The 26,335-nt window shown below is 32.2% G+C and overlaps 9 non-coding genes across 9 annotated transcripts; 5 read left to right on the top strand and 4 right to left on the bottom strand.

Annotated features, from left to right (window-relative positions):
• The first annotated feature begins 18,965 nt into the window (after positions 1 to 18,965).
• TRNAR-UCG (transfer RNA arginine (anticodon UCG)) lies at positions 18,966 to 19,038 on the top strand. The gene has a single exon. It is a non-coding gene; the product is annotated as a tRNA-Arg (tRNA).
• A 77-nt stretch (positions 19,039 to 19,115) lies between these two features.
• TRNAS-CGA (transfer RNA serine (anticodon CGA)) lies at positions 19,116 to 19,199 on the top strand. The gene has a single exon. It is a non-coding gene; the product is annotated as a tRNA-Ser (tRNA).
• A 113-nt stretch (positions 19,200 to 19,312) lies between these two features.
• TRNAR-UCG (transfer RNA arginine (anticodon UCG)) lies at positions 19,313 to 19,385 on the top strand. The gene has a single exon. It is a non-coding gene; the product is annotated as a tRNA-Arg (tRNA).
• Positions 19,386 to 19,661: 276 nt separating this feature from the next.
• TRNAR-UCG (transfer RNA arginine (anticodon UCG)) lies at positions 19,662 to 19,734 on the top strand. The gene has a single exon. It is a non-coding gene; the product is annotated as a tRNA-Arg (tRNA).
• A 77-nt stretch (positions 19,735 to 19,811) lies between these two features.
• TRNAS-CGA (transfer RNA serine (anticodon CGA)) lies at positions 19,812 to 19,893 on the top strand. The gene has a single exon. It is a non-coding gene; the product is annotated as a tRNA-Ser (tRNA).
• Positions 19,894 to 21,774: 1,881 nt separating this feature from the next.
• TRNAR-UCG (transfer RNA arginine (anticodon UCG)) lies at positions 21,775 to 21,847 on the bottom strand. The gene has a single exon. It is a non-coding gene; the product is annotated as a tRNA-Arg (tRNA).
• A 670-nt stretch (positions 21,848 to 22,517) lies between these two features.
• Positions 22,518 to 22,590, bottom strand: TRNAR-UCG (transfer RNA arginine (anticodon UCG)). The gene has a single exon. It is a non-coding gene; the product is annotated as a tRNA-Arg (tRNA).
• Positions 22,591 to 24,546: 1,956 nt separating this feature from the next.
• TRNAS-CGA (transfer RNA serine (anticodon CGA)) lies at positions 24,547 to 24,628 on the bottom strand. Its single transcript has one exon. It is a non-coding gene; the product is annotated as a tRNA-Ser (tRNA).
• A 327-nt stretch (positions 24,629 to 24,955) lies between these two features.
• On the bottom strand, positions 24,956 to 25,028 carry TRNAR-UCG (transfer RNA arginine (anticodon UCG)). The gene has a single exon. It is a non-coding gene; the product is annotated as a tRNA-Arg (tRNA).
• Positions 25,029 to 26,335: the final 1,307 nt, after the last annotated feature.

Below are 26,335 nucleotides of genomic sequence, written 5' to 3'. Positions count from 1 at the left end.
AAGCGAAGTTTTTCTATACTATATTAATGTTCTTCTTATTAAGTTCTAGCACTCTACAAGTGTTAAGGTTCGTTTGTCCTACCATTACAGAGCTTCACTTTTATGGATGTTGTAATCCTTGTTAGATCATTAATCATGCTGAAATTAAAAATAAAAATTTTACAACAAAGATCATTTAAAAGGTGCAAAATTTTAAGTTCAGCTGATAACAAATTAAGCGTAGCAAATTGATTGAATAATTGTTACACAATTAGATAATAAATTAGGAAATGGTTCTCTGTGACAAATTTGGATAATCTTAAAATTTGCGTACACAGAACTTTGCTTCACAAAAATCAACCATTATTTGCAATCATTATCAATTCTTGTTTAACGTACTAGAATTCTGCATATTACAAAGTAGAACGTTATCTGTCCGTCCGTCTGTTTGAAGCTTAATATCTCGGTGACCGCAAAACTGAGGTAGCTCTATAATTCAGGAAAAATGGATAATGGTCCTGCGGTGGTTTTAAGCTATTTTGTACAACAATGGTTCTATCGTATCATGTGATTCAGCTTTCCTTGATCTCTTCTCTTGAGGCCAAGGGCGAAGCCACTCATATTGACATAAGTCTGTTATTATAGTATACATAAAAGCTTTGGGGGCTGGTGTAATAAACAGACAGCCCAATGTCCCTTTCCTCCCTGCTTATATCACTATTTCAACAAAATATGATTATGTGGATATGCTCACAAAATGTCATTTAAATTATATTCATAAAACAAGTATCCTACTTAGTTGCTTGTTCTTATAGGTCGCAATTAAACCAGAGGACATTCTTTGAGTTTATTCTCAAACCTTTTTTTTGAGTTTAGTTTTGTGTCAAGTATTTGCATCCTGCAGTTACTAATTTAAACACGGACAAATACCACATATAAATATTCTTCGAAAATATTGATATATTTTGGGGAAACTAGCGGCTACGCCTCTAGAGTTCTCTAGGCGTACTTTGGGTTGTTGTTGTTGTTGAATTTGAACCCCCGATGTCACACGTCTAACCTAATAACAACAGCTCCAAAAGCCACCATTTGGCCCTGACTCGAACCCAGCACCTCTTCATAAAGACTAGTAGACATACCGCCAATGTGGTTGTCAAAATTGTGTTAAGCTGTGTTCATTTTTATGTCTTTTTTTCAAAATATGAAAAATATTTTCAACCTGAAAAAAATAATTAATTATTGGGATGGGGCTTTTACTTGAAGAATTCTGTCCTAGGCTGGAGTAATTTCCAAATTTTGCTTCCTGTGAAGCTTAAAGTAATAAAGGTACTAAGAAAGAGAGGGAATGTCTGATTGAGCCAATAAATGAATCGCATCGGAGCATACATGAAATCTCATTGGTTGAATTAAACTGAAGTTTTCTAGATTTTTTATTAGAGTTAATTAGAGCTGTTCTTTCAACTTTTACTCGAATCAAGTCCATCACATGAAGTACTGCCTTCATATTGTTGTTTCACATCTATGTTTTATCTGTGCATTAATAATAAATATATAATATATAATATTTAGCTCTGTACTAATTCTTCATCTAGAAATACTCTCTTATCCAACAGACAACCAACTATTCAGATATAGAGGCATAATATTTAGCTCTGTACTAATTCTTCATCTAGAAATACTCTCTCACCCAACAGACAACCAACTATTCAGATATAGAGGCATAATATTTAGCTCTGTACTAATTCTTCATCTAGAAATACTCTCTCACCCAACAGACAACCAACTATTCAGATATAGAGGCATAATATTTAGCTCTGTACTAATTCTTCATCTAGAAATACTCTCTCACCTAACAGACAACCAACTATTCAGATATAGAGGCATAATATTTAGCTCTGTACTAATTCTTCATCTAGAAATACTCTCTCACCCAACAGACAACCAACAAATATTCAGATATAGAGGCATAATATTTAGCTCTGTACTAATTCTTCATCTAGAAATACTCTCTCACCTAACAGACAACCAACTATTCAGATATAGAGGCATAATATTTAGCTCTGTACTAATTCTTCATCTAGAAATACTCTCTCACCTAACAGACAACCAACTATTTAGATATAGAGGCATAATATTTAGCTCTGTACTAATTCTTCATCTAGAAATACTCTCTCACCCAACAGACAACCAACTATTCAGATATAGAGGCATAATATTTAGCTCTATACTAAATCCCACTATGAATTAAGAAAGCTATTTTTAACATGTTGACTTTAAAACATTAAAAAATAGGGAGGAGTTAATATTGGGCTGTTTATTATAATAGTCCCCAATGTTTTATAATAACGTTTTCTTATTCGTTGGCTTTAAAACATTGTTGGCGTCTAATTAATTTTAATTGGTTTGTAAATTAAGTTGAGTGTGCAAACGTTTCTTTCAACCAATTATTGTAATCTATAGAAGGGGTAATTTTGTGTATAATGATTGGAGATATACATAGATTTATCGGCCATTGTCTTATCCTTTTAGATCCATGAATGATAGTGGTCCTTGCTGATACACTATAAATATGTATCATTGTTGACATTGACATTGATATTGAGTCTACAAACTGAATTTTTCCTCTAAAACTTGTAGGTGTATTACCTAGACTAAACTATAGAATAGCTTGCACATTGCTTTCAATAGATGCTTACTTAGTGTTCATATAATTAAGCTAATTTAAGACAATAGGCGCATTGCAAAAGTTAAAATAATTACAGAAAAGGAAAAGTAATCTATAAAGTAAAGATACTATTCTCCATATCTTCTATAAGTTCAATATGGTCCTATTGCTAGACACGCAATTAGTTGAAAATGTAAGCTACGAACTTGAAATATTTTTTTTAACTCAAAATCATAGTTAGGAAATGGCTGTAGTATCTTAACAAACCATATCTTTTATCTTTATTTTTCATTTAATTTACCAGACACTTTGAATCTCCTTAAAATGAATTTTGCTAATTTTCAAAACAAGCATAATTTGGTATAATGTAGGATAACCATTTTCAATAAATTTTTCACAGTTTAGGAGTAATGCACTAAATTGTAAATGTTATGACATTTACAGGTCAAATAGTATTTCAGGGTTGAATATACATCCCCAATGATGATAAACAAAACTTTTTTCTTTCTTTGAATTAAAATTAGTGGTTGAAAAGTTTGGATATGGAATAAATATTACATCTATAATCTATATAGCTTTTAAGATCAAAGATTCAATAAAAGTTTCAAAATTTTAGTGCCACCATTAAGATAATGTTGGTATAAAACTTTGGGTACCATTGTAAATCACATTCCAATCTTCCCTCCCTCCGAAAATTGTAACAAAAATCTAATTAATAGTTAGTGGTATGTTAAAAGTTGCCTTATATAAGTGCATAATTATATCTATAGATCTCTTAAAAACTTTGAATCTTTGGTTGGGTTAAATTACTTATTTATAAGTTAAGAGCCCCACAGGTATAGAAACGGTTAGGTTAAAGGAAATAAGAATCCATCTTACGAAATAAAAAGAAATATATAAATTTATATAAATGGATCTATTATGCCCTGGTCTGAGAGTTAGTGTGTGGTCTCACACCACATCCTTCAAAACACCTTTCATACCCTTCCTTTCTTCCATACACCTTTACCACCTCAAATGCATTGTTAGGATAAAAGATAGTGCTACAAATTAGCAATGTTTTCTCAACTAGCAAGAAGAATAATAATATTTATAAAAGACACCTTTGTTAAGACAAATACAATTTTCGAACACAGTAAAAGTGTCGGAATGATTATGGCGTTAAAAAAAATTAGCCAATGAGAGGCCATTATTGACCAATGGTAAAATTTATAGTGGCCTCTCATTGGCTAATTTTTTTTTACGTCATAATCAGTCCGACACTTTAACTGTGTTCCAATTTTCATTTAAAAACATTTCATGCCTTTCAAAACACATATACAACTTCAAAATGAATTGTAAGGCTGAAAGAGGGAGGCTACAAATCCTTTTAACAAATTTGTAAGAAATTTAAGATCAGTTATAACACAATAACTTCTTTTATTTCTAACATCCCTTCAACACCCATGAGACTAAAACTTTTAAGATAAGTAATTAAACAAAATAATGGATTACTGTCTATTAGTTTGGCTATTGTTATTTTGTATCCCTCTCCCACACCCTTGGAAGTAAAGCTGAACTAGCAAGTTAACTCTGTGCAACACAAAAATTTCATACTGAGCGTAGCTAGCTTTGGCTGGGTATCAACTGATATTCTATCCTTTCATACAAATGTTCATTAAGATCTTACTAAGACACAATACAATCTGTCCCGATTTTGTATTACTTTTGCGGAACATTTTTCCTGTTACGTCATATTTTTCTTTCCCGAAAAAGGGAAGGGGGAAAGAAAAAAAAGGGGAGAAAAAAGAGATGGGAGAAAAGGGGGTTTTCCCCATCTCTTTTGAAGAGATTTTCTCCCCCCTTCCCTTTTTCGGGAAAGAAAAATATGACGTAACTGGAAAAATGTTCCGCAAAAGTAATACAAAATCGGGACAGATTGTATTGTGTCTCTTACTAACCACTGAACGGACAGATAACTCCATTTTCTGGAAGATTCAATTAGATCCCGAGAAGGTATTAGGCTATTTTTTCTTCTTTGAACTTAAGTCTTGGGATGGTCTTAGGCTATTTTCTACCCCCCCACACTCCCTCTTCAAATACAGTGCCAGAAGAAGATTTAAGTCAAGAAAATGTTGGGAGTTATTATTTTTTTTTACTTGCAATAGGTAATCTTACCAATATTCTAAATAATTCTAAAAGAGAAGATGTTACTGAGCCTTAACAGCTCATCCATCACATGATTGTTAGTCTTACTTTACACAGAATACTTGCAGGTTTTCATCCCACACATATCTATCTATCTATCTATCTATCTATCTATCTATCTATCTATCTATCTATCTATCTATCTATCTATCTATCTATCTATCTATCCATCTATCTATCTATCTATCTATCTATCTATCTATCTATCTATCTATCTATCTATCTATCTATCTATCTATCTATCTATCTATCTATCTATCTATCTATCTATCTATCTATCTATCTATCTATCTATCTATCTATCTATCTATCTATCTATCTATCTATCTATCTATCTATCTATTTATCTATCTATCTATCTATCTATCTATCTATCTATCTATCTATCTATCTATCTATCTATCTATCTATCTATCTATCTATCTATCTATCTATCTATCTATCTATCTATCTATCTATCTATCTATCTATCTATCTATCTATCTATCTATCTATCTATCTATCTATCTATCTATCTATCTATCTATCTATCTATCTATCCATCTATCTATCTATCTATCTATCTATCTATATATATATATATATATCTGTCTAAATATCTATCTGTCTATCTATCTATCTAACTATCCATCTATCTATCTATTGTGACAAATCCCTAAACTATCAGTCATTCTATTCAAAGGACAAATTGATTTGGTTTCAAATGAATTGGGACATTCAATATTATTGATAGATTGATATTTAGACTAATGATTTAAATGGGTAGCTAGGAAAAAACATTTAGAAGAAGTAAGGATTTCTTTTTGTTTAAAGCTAAAGATCTCAGTAATGGATTTTTTTTTGGGGTTGTAATCAGTTACGTGCACTGAGTTTTGTCAGGGGTTAGGCAGTGAGAAAAGGGAAAGGCAGTTCTTCCTTATTTCAATTTTATGGGTTGTGTTGAAAACCCCTCTAAACCCATCTTCTGCAAGTTGATTGTTGTTATTTTCGTGGAAGCTTTATATATGTCTCTTCACTGGATGAGCAGAAAGGTAGTTTTCCCCAAAGTGCCTGGTAAAGCGCAGTAAACTCCCTCTCCACTATATTTTAATAAATTGAAAAAAGAGTGAAGGGGGAGTTTTTGGTTTTAGGTCAGGATAGGTTTCTTACTAGCCTCGCAGGGTTATGGCTCTCTACAGGAGTTAGGAATAGGAAAAATAACCCTTCTCCCTTTATTCACATAAAAAAAGATAAGGGGAGGTATTGTTCAATAGGTACTTTTAGCGAAAGCACAAAAACATCTCTTATTATTAAAATACAAATAAAATGAATGAATAAAAGAATAGTTGATTAACGCATCGAATTATAGAAAGCTTTCCGTGGATATTAGAATGGAAAATTATAACCTGAAAACCAGTTTTGTTAGCCACGAGGTGCCGAAGTTCAAGGCTAAAAAAATGGTATGAAATTTTATGATCTTTATTTTAACATTCAAGGAAAATTGTCTGTAATGCGATGCTATACGTGATTTTTTGGTATGGCTGAGAACCGGTTCTAATCCACAGGATATTAATTGGTTTCGATGTCATACTAGAAATATAATTATAACAAAAGAATGAATGAAATTGTAAAATATAGGTTTGTGAGAAGTCATTCTTTCATTTGTCAAAATCATAAAATATTCTCAATAAAGGTAAAAGAATAGAGGTCAAATCCAGTGAGGAAGTTGGGCAGTTTTTTTGTTACATTTGTCCCCTAAGTTTTATATAAACGTTTTCTTTTTTGTTGGCGTAGCAACTTTTAGGACTTTTATTGAATTTCCAACTGTTTCAACAACTAATTCTTAAATAATTTAGAAATAATTTTGTGTATTATTTTTGAGGCGTACTTTAATTCATTGGACATTATCTTATCCCTTTCGATCCCTGGTTATACCTTTTACGTTGTATAGGAAACGCTACAAATATTTTGTAATAGCAAATCTCGCAGCGCACAAATGCGCGATGAAAATTACTTGCCATCTATTTTCATAACTTTACTATTCCCCAAGCCCTAAAATCATTGAAAACATTTCTCCTTTGATATTTTATTCAGAATTTTTAACCGTGAAATTTAATTATTTACCAATTAGTAACAAAACAAAATTATTTTATTATGACAATTTTAAAATTTATGAATTCGTAACACTTAAAATAACAATTTTTATATACAAAATCAACGATGCTAAAAATGTATATCTAGCGGCCAAGCCCCTAGTTTCTTGGGGCTGTGTATTAAAGTGGAAGAGAGGGAAAATTAGCTTGAAACCATCCCAAGGCTTAAATCTGAAAATATAACCACTCAGGGACTTATGTGAAGCTTACCTATCAGGGAGAGCTCAATCAGTTATGTAGTTATCGAAATCTTAAGTTTCAGACAGAAAAACTTGGTCGACCCTCCACTTACTATTTAGTTTTGAAAAGAAAGATATTTTTTTATTCTTTTTTTTTTGGGGGGGGGGGGAGGGCTGGGTTATTTTTTCAGGTGGTTATTTTTCTTAGGATGGTGGAGTCCAGCGGTTAGCGAAGTCCTTCAGTAAATAATGAAAAAATCTGGTAATTTTTAACATTATCGACTTTTATTTTGGTGCCTTAATCAATAAATATAAGAACAAAAAGAATCTGTGCTGCTTTGGAACTTTTTATTCTTGTTGATGGTTTATCATTATCGACTTTTATTTTGGTGCCTTAATCAATAAATATAAGAACAAAAAGAATCTGTGCTGCTTTGGAACTTTTTATTCTTGTTGATGGTTTATTATCAGATGTTTAAAATGGGTAACAACATCAGTTATCTCCCAAAAGAGTCATTTATAGGTGTGGCTTTGTCATTGCTAATATTTTAAATATGTTTGACACGAACAACGTGTAATAGACTAATATTCAAGGAGATTGAAGGATAAGCCACAGGACAATAATTGATTTATACCCCTAAATAATATTCAAATTTTTTATTAGAATTTTTATAGGAAAGTTTTAACTATACTAGTATGTTTCAATCAATCACAATTTATTTAAACACCATAAAGGTTTTAAGCCAATGAATAAGAAAAATTGTGTATAAAACTTTTTGTACCTCTTACCAGTTTAATTTACAGTCTGTTGTCCATTTAAATATGGGTATACTAGAATATAACTTGCTATCTCTAAGCCAAACTATTTAGTAAAAATATATGTTTGTACAACACACTCTTAACTTATCGACCACAAACTAAATGTGTTCATTTGAAACAGCTGATGATCATTTGCCAACTTTTTATTATAATATTTTGTGGATCATGGAAAGAAAACGAATTATTGTTTTTTTCCTATTTTACATTAGCTTTTCTCCTATTTCTAACCTCTGCGGGGGGGGGGGGCAATCATTTACCTACCCTAACCTTAAATAACCTATCAAAAGCTACTGTGAAAATACTACGAAACCCGCTTCTTCGTTTTCTTTGCATGATCCTATTTTGTTTGCAATATAATGCAATTGTACAATGATATTGCTCATTAAAATAATCAAATATTTTGTATGGCCATTAAGTTGGGGGAAAAATAATTTTACAGAAGAATCCATATATATAAAAAAACCCTTATTTTTTAAGGATGAAAGACTATACGCCGAATTATGAAGTGTTTATCTCCTAATAAAGCCCATGGCTTTTGAGTAAAAGATCTCAAAAAATTTAAAACCATTAAATGTTGTAATGCAAAAACTGTCCAAAACGAGTATGGTTCATTAAATTCAATCACGTTCAATTGGTATGAACCAAATGGACCAAGGGACCCCTATTTTATAAATTAGCTGAGGGGTTGGGGAATTTTTAGCTGCCATATTAAATTAGATAATGTTTTTGTTTGTTTTTAGCCAATATTCTGAGAATGAAAGATAAATATATGTTATAAATTTGAGGATTTTTTGCGATTTAATTTTAAACTTTGATAGGATTTGTTTTCCAACAATCTCAGTCACAATTGCATGTCAATTTTTCGACAACCTACAGCCTGAGATTATCCACACTAATTTTTTAAAAGTCGCAGTTCTGATAATATCATCCTTTCTGAGACCACTTACCATTACATAACAATGTTCTTTGAATAATTTTGTGTTTTTTTACACATAATAAATGTAAAAGTGTAGTTGTATAATCCAGACAATTACCTCGCCCAAGTGGAGGAGACTCTTTTCGTATACTAAAGAAAAAGGGCGTCCAAGCTTTTTCATTTTAGGGGTGGAGGGGGGGGTAAAAGTTCAAAATTCAAAATTTCGGGGGTTCCTACGGCACCCCCATAGGCAAGGACGTCCCAGCTTTTACATTTTTTGGGGGGTATATATCCGACACTATTTGTTGATTTCCAAAAAAATACATTAAAAACCGGGACAGTGTCCCAACTCTGTGAACAGAGTAAAATATAGTCCACGCACCCCTCTATTCTTTTAATTTAATTTACACAATATTAAAGTCATTAAAAAAGAAGCACAGACACTAATTAGATGTAGAGTAGTTGCGCTACCAAAAAGCTAACCATCTCTTTATTTTCCCCGTCAGAATATTATCACATTAGAGAGAAGGCATTAAGAGCAGATGCTTAATTAGGACATGGACATGATAGTTTTGGAAATTTTACGAAGCGCTGGAAAGTGGCATGTATGACGTCATAAAAATTGGTCAAAAAGGAGGGATGAGAGGAGAAGTGGAAAAGAAAACCTCTTTTAAAAGATGGATTTAGTCGTATTTTTATGACGTAACATATGACATTCATCAGCGCTTCAAAGTCTACATTTTCTGAGGAGTTTAAAAAGCTTTGCCCCCAGCCTCTTTGGGATTTGTCCCGAATGGGGGTTGACCGCTGGTTCTCATATTTAAAAATCAAAACTCAATTTAGGCTACTTCCCCCTTAAAACCACATGAAAATACCTTAAAACCATGGCCCAGTAAAGATATTTCCTGATATACAGAACCTAATCGTTCAGCGGTTAGCAAGATCTCAAGGGACGGACGGACAGTCATCGTTATACTTGGAATTTTGATAATATTTCAATTTTTTTTATCTCTGTCTATTGAATTAATAAATAGGAAGAAAGAATAACTTTAAAATTGGAGGAGGGGGGGGGGGTAATAAAGCAGATGCCCCCCTTAAGACCCCCCCCCCCTTATTTAATCACATCTAAGTGGCAAAACCCCGCCCCCATATTTGATATAAATATATGATATTCCAAACACACATATTATAAAATCATTTAGGGATACACGGATTATGGTATGTTGGAATACTCAAACCAGACTATTTATTATGAAGGATACATGGATTTTCAATGTATATGAATTATGAAAAATAGATATCTAATGTCAAAAATAGTCTATCAAAGAATCTATGTTAATCTTTCGTATTTCTTATGCATATTTTGAATACCATCTATTCTGGTTTCCGTGGTCCATCATGCCAGTATTCCGTGGGTCCCCTAATATATAACCATTAACCATAAATATAAAATTTATTTGTTCAAATACATGTTCACATCAAAACAGCTTTATTGATTTTTTTTGTGGTTAGCAGAAGCGTAGCTTCTCTATGACTATATCTGTTCATCAGTAAAGCTAATGGCAAATCATCATAGGAATCTTCTTGACTACCACACTTAAAGGGATATGGGTCAAAATAGCTAAAACCAAATGAAAGTTCGTGCTTTCTGGTAAAACATATAGAGTTTTATACGCTTTTAAATTTCTGTAAATAGATCATTGTCATTTTAGTTCTTATAAGTTGCGCTACTTTTCTAAAACATATCCTTGTTTTCTGATTTTGATATGATTAAATATGCAGATGAATGTTATTTTATATTTACTCACTCTCCTTTTTTATTCTCTCAACTAATAAATCATGTTTTAGTAAACACATTGTCCCCTACTCTTTTTTTGTTTTTAAGTGTGAATCTACTCTATAAGTGAATGTGTCTTTCTGTTTATTCTCCTGTAAAGCTTAAATCTCTTATTCTTTCTCTCTCCTAGTTTTTTTATTGTTTTTTTGGTTTTTATACGTGGATATTATAACAGGGGGAAATTGTCGTCATTTTAGGTTGCTAACTTAAAACTTATTCATTGATCAGTTCGTTCATCCAGTAGAAGGGAAGGGCTGAGAGCTGTCACTTCTGTTCTAAAACAGCTACAAAAAGAAGGGGAGATCACTTGGTTTGCTACCAACAACCTTATGGCGATTAATGGAATGGAGAAAGTGGCCCCAATGTATGTTTTCAGAACACCAGGAATGAAGGAACCTACAAGCTACAGCGACTGTGCTACAAATGAGATGTTTCATAGTGGAGTTTTTATTCCATTAGATGACAAAAGCTTTGAATCTGACGAGTTCAACATGCTTATGCACGCTATTAGAAAACATGTGGAGGGAAAAAAATCATTGAGCACACAAATTGATGGCACTATCCCTGTAGCCCCTGGAAACACACGCTCTCAGAGCAACACCACACCTCAGAATGTGGAGGGTAAGACTGCAGCAACCATCCGCCAGCAATAGTGACAGGCTAAATAGCCAAGGAAAGCGTGGGGCTAAAAGTAGTCCATTGTCTAATAATCAAGGGCGTAAAAAAGTTAAAATGAGTGAGAATGTTAAGTCCTCATATTTTGGGGAAATAGTATGCAATAGCACGCCACTTAACAGTGAAAAAAAGAATAGCATTTCCCCAAGGAATATAATGCTATCTCCTATTCAGCAATCAACCAACCATGCAACAATGCAACAACCCAACCTACCAATGAGTGCAATTATGGCAGACCTAAGGCTATCGCAACAGCCAAAATATCAAAACATATATACAACCACTTTTAAGCAAGGTCCATATTTGCAGCAAAAACACTATAGCGTTGCATATCAAGCAATTGGGCCAAGTATATTTAACAATTGTCCAATTTATACAAGCCCACCAGCTACTCAAATATATTCAATGCCACCACCAACAGTAAGCCATAATAGTTCACTTCAGGATCAACAAGAACAAAATTCTAGCATTGATGCATTTGCTAATATGCTAATTGGATTTCATAATAGCCAATAGAATAATTTAAATAGTATTAATGTACCTATATTAACCTTTATAATTGAACTGTATTATTTTATCTAAATTGCATGCAATAACAAATAATTATAGAGTAGCTGCGTTACAATAATAAGTATATATTTCTTACAGTTCACATGAATATATAAGGGGTTTTGTAGGAGGGGGGGAGGGGGGGGGGGGTAAGTTAACCCTTTACTTATACGTGGGAAAAATACTTATGTTATTCCTAGCTGCGGGGGTCTACTATAAGGAGATAAGGGGAGGAAATTTAATGGATAGATGGAGGGGGATGGGGGAGGGGGGGGGGGAGGAAAGTTTAGATACAAAAATAAAAATTTTCACACATACACATTAGACTGGTAAAATACTTCTAGATTATAATTCTGTTTCAAAAAATTTATTTAGAAAAGTCCTCTATATTTTAAGATATTAATAGTTCTTCTGCTTCTTTTGATAATTACTCTACATGGGAAAAAACCAACCCATCAATTTTGAACATTGGTTTAAGGGGTTTATTTGACAAATAGACCTTAGATTGTATTGGTTTGCTAACCAACAGCAATAGTGTAATACTTTTAGGGAATGAATAGTTTACCTAAAAGCCCTGTAAATATACTATGTACAAACATCAGAGGATTAGGACAGTTTAAGAAAAATAGATATAGATTAAATGGTGTCCCGTTTAAAATTAAGGAAATGGTTTCTTCTTGCAGACATATTCCAACTATTTATTTTTGCCTTGAAACTAAACTTAAATCTTTTCACAGAAGGATTCGATTACCCAAGGGGGTGAAATATATTGGGGAGACTTCATGTGATTCGGGGCAAGGAGGCATTTTTGGATTCATGGATAATTGTTATTCAATTGAGGACAGAAAAAGAGATGTAAAAGTCATTGTCTCTAAACATGCTATGTTTGTAAGGGTAAAAATTGGGAATGAATATTTGAATCTAGTCCCTGTCTACTTGCCCTCAAATAGGGAGGAGTGCAACAAAATATTAAAAAAAGTTAGCTCATTTTTAGACAGAAACAACATAACAAATTTTAGTATGTTTGGTGATACCAATTGTGATTTTAATCAAAAACGACATAATAACAGGAACATCCTTATTCAGTGCTTTCTTGATAAATATAATATGCATGATTTAGCAAATAAACTAAATATTGAACCAGGCTTTACCTGGAGGGGTACGAAGCAAAGAATTAATTCTTATTCATATATTGATCATTTTTATACAAATATGGATTTTTTTAATTTTATTGAATTTTCTCATAATTCTTTTTCTGATCATAAATCAATGAGAATTGGAAACAAGAAAAAATTTAAATATTCAGCACCAAAATGGCAAGGATATCTATTTAATAATAAGGATTTTATTAATTTAATGAAAGAAGAAACATCTAAATTTCTAATTGAAAATGCAGATCCTATTTCTTTTAAAATTAGCAGTCACAATTATAGTAATAATTTTGGGTTAATGGATAATGATTTTACATATGTAAACTCAGAACATCAAAATAGCACAGTTTTATTTGATTTAATAAATCATCTCAAAAAAGCGCATGATAGATTTTTTTCTAAATTAAAGTTCAAATCTTATAACAAGACTAAAGAATTTGACAAACAAATTAATTTGCTTTATGATATGATTGATTCAAATATAAATTGTGGCCAGGCTAGTTAGGAAATCAATCGGCTTATACAACAACAGCAAGAATATTTTAAAATGCTTGTTCAAACCAATTCTGAAACTTTTCAAATGAGAGCCCTCTTACTAGATGGTTTACCAAACAACTTTACTTATAAAAATTTTAGAAACTCAAAAAAACAATGTTCAAACTTGCTGGTTGATAATGAATTGATTGATTGTCCAAAGAAAATAGCCAACATTTTTGGTGATTTGCATGCACAACTAGTGTGCCCAAATGTTATGCCAAATTCGAATTTAGATGAACTACTTAATTTTTTTGATTTAAAGCTTGATAATATGTATCCTAAAATTAAGCATTTAACGAATCCATATTCAACAACAGGTGAATTTAGAAAAGTAATCAAGAGCATGAAGACAAATAGCATGCCTGGTCCAACTTCACAACCAACACAATTATTTGCTTTCTTGCTTGATAATTTACCCGCTTCTAAAAGGACAAAGACAAAGCTTTTACTTTAATTGACATAAACTTATATTAATCATTGAAGTCACATCTGTATTATAATAATAAAGTTATTAGACATAAAGGACTGTTATAGCACATAATCTGGCACAAATCAATATCTTGTAAGTTAGACATCTAGAAAAGAGTGTTAAGTCAAAGTCAGAAATTTTTCAGCATGGCTTTGAAACCGATTAACATCCGTTGGATTAAAGAACCGGTTCTCGCCATACTGAAATATCATCGTATTACAGACAATTTTCCACAAATATTATAATAAAAATCATAATATTAATACCTACTTTGTAGACTTTTTTTCCCTCAGGGCTAACAAAACTGGTTTTAATCTTATAATTTTCATTTTAATATCAGCAGAAAGCTGCCCATAATGAGATGCGAAATATAACTATTAATGTTAACTATCAATCATTTAATGTAAGCAAAATAGATTCATGCCTATCAAAATAAATGATTATGGCCATTTTGTCATTTGTCTTTTTAAGGAATTAAAAATCGTACCTTCAAATTTTTCTTTTCTCTACTTTGATTGTCCCTCTATTTCTTAGTATAGCTTTATTATAAAGTAAACTTAGTGTGAGGTCCTAATTGGCGAATTCTTAACACATACACTTCCTGTATCCTCCCCCTTCCTTCCTTTCCTCTGTCCCTTTTTCCCCTCCTCCCCTCCGGAAGAGCACGTGCTGACCTCACCTATGTATAAGTTGACCGACAATATGTCACACTTCCTAATCATATTTATTTAGGTGTTAGTACAAAACAGTGTTTATTATGGCGTTAGTATAACAGCAATAACAACATTTTTAATGTTTATACATATATGTATTATTACTTGTATCTTACACCAGATTTTCATGTTCTCTAATAAAGTGAAACTTGCAGCGTGCTAAAGTAGCGATTCCCCCCCCACCCAACCCCTTTTTCCTATATTCTCCCCTCCTACTAGATGAACAATCTAACCAATGAACGAGTTTCATGTTAGCAAGCTGAATTACCGACAATTTTTCCCCAGTCATAACATCCACGTATATTCTACATTCATTTATAAACGGCAGTTATTTACGATCACTTTATGTACTGTTTAAATGATTCATTTTAAATTTAAATTCTGTAAAATATAGCTATGTAACTCTATCAATATTTGCGGAATTACGGGAATACTTCTTCCTAATGAAATACAAACTTCCGTTTATTTTATAGTATCATAACATTTTGATAGGTAAGAAGCATTCAAACAGTTAGGGAGTTGAATCCATTTTTATAGAAGCAGAAATATAATCTATGATTATGGTTTGGACCCTCTAAAACTGTAATCTACCTTTCCACTTTCCCCTCTCTTGGTGAAGATATCTTCAACGCCGATACGATTTTTGAAATGTAAGATTCTACTTTCCCTTCTCTTGGTGAAGATATCTTCAACGCCGATACGATTTTTGAAATTTAAGATTCCACTTTTGCCTCTCTTGGTGAAGATATCTTCAACAAGAGAGACAAAAGTGGAATCTTATATTTCAAAAATCGTATCGGCGTTGAAGATATCTCCACCAAGAGAGGGGAAAGTGGAAGGGTAGATTACAGTTTTAGAGAGTCCAAACCATAATCATAGATTATATTTCTGCTTCTATAAAAATGGATTCAACTCCCTAACTGTCAAAGGCGAAGATTTCTTACTTTTACACGTGAGTCAATCAGTTAATTAATTATCGCTCTGTTGACTTCAGGACATTCATATATCTAGATTCCTGTAACAATAGGGTAAAATACTATATGTGTAGTAAGTCAATAATCAATGCCATACTTCTATCATATGTTTGAATAATATTCTGTTTCTGTATTGCAATGGTTGTAGAATATACGTGGATATTATGAAAGGACAAAGATTGTCGTCAATTTAGGTTGTTAATAAGGATATTATTTATTTGTTAGTTTGTTTATCCAGTAGGAGGTTAGGGAATGATGTATAGGAGGGCGGGATGGGGATGACCTTATTTTAGCCAGCTACAATTTCATTTTATGAGAGTACATGATAATCTGGTGCAATAAATCCATTTGTATTATAAAATACTGAAGTTAGTAATATAGAGTCAAATTAGTTTTTTCTTTGCAACGTTTAAGAAAGTCAAAGTATCTATTTCTTTTTAAATAGTTGTGTTGACTGACATGGATTTAAATTAGCTTGTGTGTAGTCTTGTTAACTACAAATTTCAGGGGTTTTAGGGATAGGGCAATGGATAATTAAATTACGTACCCCTATGATGATAAACAAAATTATCCCTTCTATAGAATGAAATTAATGGAGTGAATGTTAAAGTATGAAGATTCTACAAAACTACAAAAGGTTTTAATGCAACGAAAAAGATAACTTTTTAGGGTACAATGTCCCCTACCTCCCTGAAAATATTAGAAAATTTAGGAATATCAGAGATGTTATTTAGAGTAATAATTGATGTTTTTTTCCGCTTTAAATATAGACTTATTGGGAAATAGTTATTTCTCGCATCGATTATAAACAGCTTTCCGCGGATATAGAATGTACAATTACAAGATTAAAACCTGCTTTTTAGCCCCGAGGTGCCGAAGGCACGGGCTTAAAGACTGGTTTTAATCTTATGATTGTACATTTTTATATTCGTAGAAAGCTGGATATAATACGATGCTAGACATAGTTTTTTCGTAAGGATAAGAACCGGTTCCTATCCACCGGATTAGAATGAATACGAGAAAACTGTTTACAATATCTTACTGGACATTTATACTTACAGACATTATATCTATTATCTAGAATTGTTTATTTTTTACGTTAAAAAGCTTCACTCTACTTCAAGGACGCCCAAGCTTTTTCTATTTTGAGGGGTGTAAAGTGAAGGGTTTTAAAGATTCGAGGGGGGAAAATATACTGTATTTTTAAAAAATGTTGAGGGGGATAAAATGAAGGGTTTTAAAGTTTTTTGAGCGGATTAAACCCCTCTTTAACCCCACCCTAGGACGTCTATGCTCTAATTAAACTAATAATGTATAATGATTCTCTTGTTAGTAACACTCTAATGATCTTAACTCTAATATACTAAGCATCAAAGCAATCGATGAAATCTTGTTTTGTCGGTTTTTTGTTAAAAAGTTAAACTTAATAGGCAAATATTTAAAAAGACAGATGGAAAAGGGATAAAGAGAAAGCATGAATGAAAAAAAACAAGGTTGATAACCTCCATAAAAGTGAAGCTTTCAAATAACAAACAATGATAAAAGTAACTTTTTGGTCTACAATCTTATTATGAATTTTCATATCTTATAATAGCAAAAAGAATTTTAAAAAATATAACATACAACTTAATAAAACGGTAGGGATCGAAAGGGGTTAGACAAGGGCCGATAAATTGATGAACATTCCCAATGATGAAACACAAAATACCCTTCTGTCGATTACAAAGAGTTATTGAAACGTTTGGACACTCAACTTAATGAACCAACCAATGAAAATTCAATAAATGTCCCCAAAGTTGTTAAGCTAAGGAATAAAAAAAAACATTATTAATATACTTTGGGGACTAGTATATAGATAGCCAAGTGCCCTCTTCCTACCCAATAAAAAGTTTTCTGATGTTGTGACGGACTGACCCTAGTTATAGAAAAGCTTCGCTTTTGAAAAGTAAGTCAAGTTAGAATAGATGGACAGATAGCTTATACATAAGAATTTTTTTTAGAAAATTAAATAGACTAAAAGGGTAAAAGCAGAAAAAATGAAAAAAACAGAAAAAAAGCTTAATAGCGACTGTTCTTCTAGCATTCAGGCCTTTTGTTTTATAATGGATAAGAAAGGGTATAAAATAGCCTATTACCACCATAAGACTTAAATCTAAAATTAAAAAATAACCTAAAACCATCATGGGAACTATGTAAAGCTTCCCTGAAAAGGTTAAGTAGTTAATAACATCTTAACCTTCAGACAAAAAAACTTACTACTTTATATGTATATTCTAGCTGTATCCTTTACATTCCTGACCTAAATAGATAAATAATTTAAGTTTTGAAAATAGTTTTTCTTTTAATGTTGTATCAAGTAGCACAATAATTTTAATTTTAATTAATCAGGATAAGACAATGACTGATCAATTGATATATGTACTACCGGAATGATGATACACAAAATTACCCCTTCTGTAGATTCCAATTAGTGATTAAAACGTTTGCACACTCAAAACAATGAACCAACCATTAAATGTCCCTAAAGTTATTAAGCCAACGAATAAAAAAACGATGTTATAATACAACTTTGTGGGACTAGTGTAATAAACAGCTCAATGTCCTCTTACTCTCTGAAAATTAATACATTTAAAGTGCATCAGAATGTTGTTTTAAGATTAACTTTCTTTTTTTTTAAAGGAAATAAAACCAAATTTATAAAAATTTCCATAATAAAAGGGTTTAAAAAACATTCATTTTTATTTTTATTTATCTTAATCTTATTTTATTTTATTAGATCTATCTATCTATCAGTATTTTCTATTTTAGAATTTATCTCTTATAACAAACTAACAATTTATTTCTCCTTTTGTAGTTTTCTCTTTGTATAATTTTCCTAATAGATTTAATACAAATAAAGAATTTCTTATAGAAGCTCAGTTACTCTATAATTACAAATTATGCGTCTTATAGATCAAATAAAATTTTTAATTAAAGCGGCTAAAAAGTGGCTCAAAAGCAGTCTGACTGCCCTGGATGTAATTTACCTAAATATGCTACATAATGATGGGATTATTGACAATAAAAATTAGTGGTCTAGATTTAAAATATCAATTCTCTAAATAGTGTTAAGGACTGATGGACAAAGTGAATTATAGAGCAGCTTTGCTACTAAAAGTTTCATAAGTTCTGGAAGCGCAAGAAGGGCGTGTGGCCTAATGGATAAGGCACCAGACTTCGGATCTGGGGATTGCAGGTTCGAGTCCTGTCACGTTCGAATTTTTATATTCATAATTTGCATATAAAAGTAAAGTTAAATAAATAAATATGTAAAAATTTCACTATAACCCATGAGCAGTCGTGGCCGAGTGGTTAAGAGGCGTCTGACTCGAAATCAGATGGGGTCTCCCCGCGCAGGTTCGAATCCTGCCGGCTGCGAGAAAATTATTTTAAAAATTAAATTTTGAGTTACAAAATATAGAACATAAAGAAATATATTTTACCTAGGTTTATTTCTCTATATCTGGTTTTCAACCAATTTAAATTAAGGTGAGCGTGTGGCCTAATGGATAAGGCACCAGACTTCGGATCTGGGGATTGCAGGTTCGAGTCCTGTCACGCTCGAATTTTTATATCTATATCTTGCATATCTAAGTAAAGTTAAATAAATAAAAATGTAAAAATTCAACATTTATTTTTCAGCAGTCGTGGCCAAGTGGTTAAGGCATCTGACTCGAAATCAGATGGGGTTGAATTGTGCCGGCTGCGCTAATAATATTTTGAGTGATTTTTTATTGATTTTTAAAATCTATTGTGATATAAGGTAGACAGATCCTAAAAGAAGTATATCTTAATTAGATTTAATTTTAATAAAATGTCTTTTAATTTCTATTATAAGAAGGGCGTGTGGCCTAATGGATAAGGCACCAGACTTCGGATCTGGGGATTGCAGGTTCGAGTCCTGTCACGCTCGGTTTTTTAAATCCATATTTTGCATATCTAAGTAAAGTTGAATAAATAATTATGTAAAGATTTGATCATAATTTATGAGCAGTCGTGGCCGAGTGGTTAAGGCGTCTGACTCGAAATCAGATGGGGTCTCCCCGCGCAGGTTCGAATCCTGCCGGCTGCGAAAATAACATTTTGAGTGATATTTTACCTATGTTTATTTCATTAAATCTAGTTTTAAACCGTTTTAAAATAAGAAGTGTGTATGGCCTAATGGATAACTTCGGATCTGAGGTGTGCAGGTTTGAGTCCGTCACGCTCGATTAGGCATTTTTAAACATAACCTTGTTTTTGTAATACATTATCATATTCTACTATTACGCAAGGATATATTAATGGAAGACAAATAAATAGTGATTGCAATATTCTCCCAGTGATGTATCCCTTTATAATGCAACAATAAATCTTTCAACTCGTATGTGTAATAATGGATATATAATACGTGGATATATTATGACAGGGGAAAAATAGATTCAATTTAGGTTGTTGATATTGACGCTACTTATTGGCCAGTTCATCCATTAAATAGTATGGGATGATGGTTTTTTTCACAGGGAGTAAGGGAAGGGACAATGGATCGAATATTCAATCTTTAGGAGTCTCAGACTTTGGGTACTGGCTTAAAGGGAATGTGCAAGAATTTAGCAGTTTCTGACTGAGTTTGGGTACTTGCGCAAGAAATGCCGCTACTCACTGTGTTAGTTTTGAATATTGCAGACAGAGAGTAGTTTAAATATAAATACACGGCCCCCCTCCCATACTCTATTTCACTCCCTTCTCCCCCACCGCCTTTTTTAAAGTAGACGAAGAGAAAGGGATATGGAGAAGGGAGGTGGAGAAATAAACAGGATAAAAAGGGGCAGGAAGGCGTGTGGGTCATATTCTTGCCCAACCAGCTAGCAGTTACCCTACACTCCTGCCTGCCCCTTTTTCCGTGTTCACATCACTTGCCCCAAAATCTCTTTTCTCTTTCCCTCTTTCCAGGGAGATTTTTCTAGTAATTAATTACAGAATGGTTATGTCAGTCTGTAATACTGGTCATCTAATTTTCAAATGATTGCTTTTTTTCTTGGAACTTTTTTCTTAGTTTATGGTTTTCTAGATTTAATTAACAATCACTTTACAATTTCCACCAAATTTTCTGGATTATTCTGGATTTCATGGCCTGTCTTCAAAAACTCTTAAATTGAATTAATTGCCCATTGTCCCCTCCCTTACTCCCTGGTTATTTCAGCTAGTTACGAGCTTCACTTTAATAGAGTAAATTAAATCTGGTGCAACATCCAAGTAATAATAAATCTATTGCAATAACAAAGTAGTGTGAAGTACAATAACTTCCGCACATTATCATAACCGCATTTTATTTCAACAGCACAAATTATCACTGCACCTGGCACTTTGCTCATCATTAAACACCCCTTCATATTAGGGATCTAAATGGATAAGACAATGGTCTATAAGTTGATTTACATCACCAATGATGATGACACAATTACCCCTTCTTTTGCGTAAAAAAGTGGTTGAAATGTTTGAACACTCATCTCAATAAACCAACAAATCAAAATCCATTAATAGCTCTCAAAAACGGTATTAAAAAACTTTGAGGACTGGTGTAAAGAGCAGCTCATTGTCCAATCTCTCTCTTAAAATTATGTGGTTGTCATAGAACACCTAATAACATAAGTGCTACCAATCTTGGTATCAATAAATATTAACAATATCAATTGTGTTCCAATGAGTTGCAGTTTTTTATGGGGTGGGGTGGGGGGGCGTTGCTACTCTGTAACTATCCGGAGTTTGCTTACTGAGAGGGAGGTGAAATTAGATAGTAGAGTGTACTGGTCCCTAACTTTATAGACAGGTTCTGTCATTTGTTGGCTTAAAAACGTTTTAAAGTGAAGTTTACTATGCAGTTTTTGTGTGTGAATTATTTCTCATTAATTTGGCTTTATAATTCAGTTTACCTTAATAAATTTTGTTTAAGATTATAATCAATAATATTATTCGAGCGTGACAGGACTCGAACCTGCAATCCCCAGATCCGAAGTCTGGTGCCTTATCCATTAGGCCACACGCCCTTCTTATCATACATTGGTTTTTACCCAATTAAAACTAGATAAAATGCTCTTTTTGGTTCCTCACTTTGTAATTCATATAGCTTCTCTTTGACTCAATTTTATGTTGAAATCCATAAAGTAATATATCACTAAACCTCTTAAAATATTTCTTTTTTGTATCATTTAAAAAACATTTAAAAATGTGTTCAAAATGGGATAATTAAAAAATTAGGCAAACCAAAGTTTATCTAACATGAAAATATTAGAAAAATTGTTTGAGAATTATCGCAGCCGGCAGGATTCGAAGACCCCATCTGATTTCAAGTCAGACGCCTTAACCACTCGGCCACGACTGCTGTTGAATATCGAAATTCTAAACTTATTAAAAACAATAGCAAATCTTGAAATTTATTCAATAAACATCCCTATGATAAAGTAAGAGGACCTCTGTGTGTGTGTACTATAGGATCTCGGTAATCGCAGAACCGATATGGTTCTTCTTCACTTTTTCTTTGTAAAACTAAAGTGTATATTTAAAAGTAAAAACAGGAATAGGTAAAAAATAGAAAACTATAACATATTTAGAATATTTTATAAATTCATCGAAAACAATAATTCATAATAATTCTGATATTAAAGTTTGCACTAATTTAGTCCTGAAATATAAAAAAGATTAATTTTAAAATACTATCGAGCGTGACAGGACTCGAACCTGCAATCCCCAGATCCGAAGTCTGGTGCCTTATCCATTAGGCCACACGCCCTTTTTGTAATGACATGGTTATTACCCAAATATAACTATTTTTTGTTCCTCACCTAATTCACCTAGCTAATCTTTGACTCAATTTTCATGTTGAAATCCATAATGTGTAATATCATTAAACATAACTCATTTTTAGTAGCGAATCTTCTCTATAATTCACTTTGTCCGTCCGTCCGTCCGTCCGTCAGTCAGTCAGTCCGTAACGCTATGGGGGAAATGGGATTTACTCAGCTCCTATAAAAGATAGAATGCTGAAAATTTTTGACAACATTCCCAGTATTAAGGAGCACAATTGACTATAAAACATCATTTGCGGTCGGACCGATTTTTAGCAGGTTTTAGGCTATTTTTATATTTTTCACATTTTTCTCCATATCTTCAGTGTTTATGGTCCGATTTTCAAATTTTTTTCAGTTACAGATATCAAAATTAAATTTCTTGTCGTTTAAAGAAACAATCATGAAGGCCAGACTGCCTTTTTAGCAGGTTTTAGGCTATTTTTATATTTTTCACATTTTTCTCCATATCTTCAGTGTATGGTCCGATTTTCAAAATTTTTTCAGTTATAGATATCAAAATTAAATTTCCCTTCTTTTAAAGAAGACAACCATGACGGCCAGACTGCCTTTTCAGCAGGTTTTAGGCTGTTTTTTTTATATTTTTAACATTTTTCTCCATATCTTCAGTGTTTATAGTCCGATTTTCAAAATTTTTTCAGTTGTAGATATCAAAATTAAATTTCCCGTCTTTAAAGGAAATAACCATGACGGCCAGACTGCCTTTTTGGCAGGTTTTAGGCTATTTATAAATATATTTAACACTTTTTTCCATATCTTCAGTGTATATGGTCCGATTTTCCAAATTTTTATAGTTTTTAAGGATTTAAAAATTAATTTTTTTGTCGTTTTAAGAAAACAACCATTGCGGCCAGACTGCCTTTTATCAGGTTTTTGGCTATTTTTATATGTTTTAAATATTTCCCAAGATCTTTGTTTATTTTGATCCAATTTTCAAACTTTTATGGGATATCAGTATCAAAATAATTTTTCCCATTGTTATGAGCATCTTTTATATAATTTACTTTGACCATCGTCATCATACAAAATAAAACAAGGTTTCATATTTATTTTATCCAATAAATCTATTCTTGATTTTAGTAAAAACCTTTTAAATCTACCTGTACGTATTCCCATCTACGATTTTTTGTGCTTCGCTACTTATGGATGTTGTCATCCTTGTTTTTATATTTTTCTAAATGACATTTACAAAAGCTGTACAAATTAGGGTATATAAAAAATTAGGCAAACCAAAAGAATAAAGGTACTAAGAAAGAGAGGGAATGTCTGATTGAGCCAATAGGAGAATCGCATCGGAATTTACATTGGATCTCATTGGTTGAAATTATGTACACATTTTCTACGAAGGCATGTTTTTTTTCATTTCATACATACATAAAAGTCAGCTGTTAACAGTATATTTTCTTAGTAGAAAGCTTTGCGGAATCAGAATTAATTGCCCAAAAATTTCGTTTACAATTTGAAAGCTTGAAACAAAGTTGGATTCTTAAAAAAAAGTTAGGCTGGCAACTCGCTGGTGAGGCAAAATTATTTTTGTGAAAAATCCTCCAAAATCGAATAAAAAAATTTACAAAAATGAAATAAAATCTTAAGAGGGTTATTAACATATGATTTTGTTTAATTTTTGTAGATTTTTAATGTGCTTTTGGATGATTTTTCACAAAAATAATTTTGCCTCACTATCGAATAGCGAGTCTATCATTTTTTAAGAATCCACATCAGCTTGAGTCGAAAGTAAACAATACTTTTGTCTGCTAGGAATGTTCTCTCTTAGATTTGACGAAAAAAGGATTCAGAATATTCTTCTACTCTTCTATTTCTATTACCAAAAGTTATTCTAACACGAAAATATCTGAAAAAAAGTTTGAAAATTTTATTATCGCAGCCGGCAGGATTCGAACCTGCGCGGGGAGACCCCATCTGATTTCGAGTCAGACGCCTTAACCACTCGGCCACGACTGCTGTTGTTTAATTTTTAAACCTTTTAAAGCTAAAGCAAATCTTGATTCTAATTTATAAATCGATAATACAATTGCGGATAAATTGATGTACATCCCCAATAATGTTACACAAAATTCTGTAGATTACAATTAGTTAGGACTCTCAACTTAACCAACCAACCAAAATTCACTAAAGTCCCCAAAGTTATACCTACGAATAAGAAAACGTTATTATAAACTGGTGCAATAAACAGCCAGATTTTTCCCATCCCCTGATTCATAATGCTGATATTAAAGTTGGCAACATTATTCCTGAAACCTATGAAAAAAAATTAATTAAAATTATTACCGAGCGTGACAGGACTCGAACCTGCAATTCCCAGATCCGAAGTCTGGTGCCTTATCCATTAGGCCACACGCCCTTCTTATATGTACAATCCTAGTTATTACCCCATTATATTTACCCTAAACTAGGTAGAATGTTCCTTTTGGTTCCTCACTTAGTAACTTAACTTAAATTAAAATCTGTTTTCTTTTTGTACCTTTAGTAGTTATTTATCGAACTGTATTATAGAGTAGACAGCTTTCCGCTGATATTAGAACAAAAAATATAAGATTAAAACCAGTTTTGTTAACCCCGAGGGGCCGAAGGCCTGGGTAAAAAATTATATTAAATTTATGTTTTTTATTTTAATATTCGTGGATTATTGACTTTACTACGATGCTATACATGATTTTTCAGTATGGCTGAGAATTGGTTCTAATCTAGCGGATATTAATCAGTTTAGCGATATAAAATTTACATTGTATGTACAAATTAAAGTAAATATCAAAATAAGTTTAATAGTTATTTCTCGTATCGTATTATAAACGGCTTTCCGCGGATATAGAATGACAATTATAAGATTAAAACTAGTTTTTTTTAGCCCCGTGGTGCCGAAAAATACTACTTTATATTCTACCAGCCCGGGACCTATGAAAAGCTACCCCAAAAAGGAGAACTCTATAAGTTCAGTAGTTATGGAAATCTTAAGCTACAGACAAAAATGCCGCACTACTTTATACAATAGGATTTTACGATATATTCTACATATATTCTAATTTAAATAAAGAAGAATGTAAAAGAAAATATAAGCTAATTAAATTTCCACAGTAAGATGAATTGTAGCAACTTGAAAGCAATTTTTCTTTTACACAAAAGTTCATTTGTCAATTCCAATCTATTAAGATAGATAGATGTGTAGGTAGATAGTTAATGGATAGACAGAGACACACTCTGGATAGGTAAAATATAATGACAATTTTTCTTTAGTCACAGGTTCATTTTTCAAATTGAACAATTTGGCATGTGCTGTATTAAAGAAATATGTACGTAAAGCTGATTTTTAAAAGCGAAGCTTTCCTGTAGTTAGATTATGTGTGTGAACGTCATTGCTGTTGGATGTTTAATACATTTTAAGGACCGTAAGGAATTACCCAATAAATGTACAATGTACACACAAAATTATGATAAACAAAACTACCCCTTCTGTAGAACAAGAGGGAGGTGTCAGAAAATAGCAAAAAATAAGACTTCTTTAGAATGGTTTGCAAGATATTAATGGACAAACGTAAAGTCTTTCTGCTTTATAAATTAGGATTTCCACTTTTGTGTCATGCCTAATATAATAAGTTTTGTATTTTTTTTTGTTTTAAAGGGAGTGTAAACGTAAAAATTTCTCATCTGATT

This window comes from Acartia tonsa, chromosome 8, assembly GCF_053477335.1.
Source record: "Acartia tonsa isolate MP-2025a chromosome 8, ASM5347733v1, whole genome shotgun sequence".
Classification (NCBI taxonomy): Eukaryota; Metazoa; Arthropoda; class Copepoda; order Calanoida; family Acartiidae; genus Acartia; species Acartia tonsa.
The sequence above is the reverse complement of the archived record's forward strand: the minus strand, read 5'-3'. Positions and strand labels throughout refer to the sequence as shown.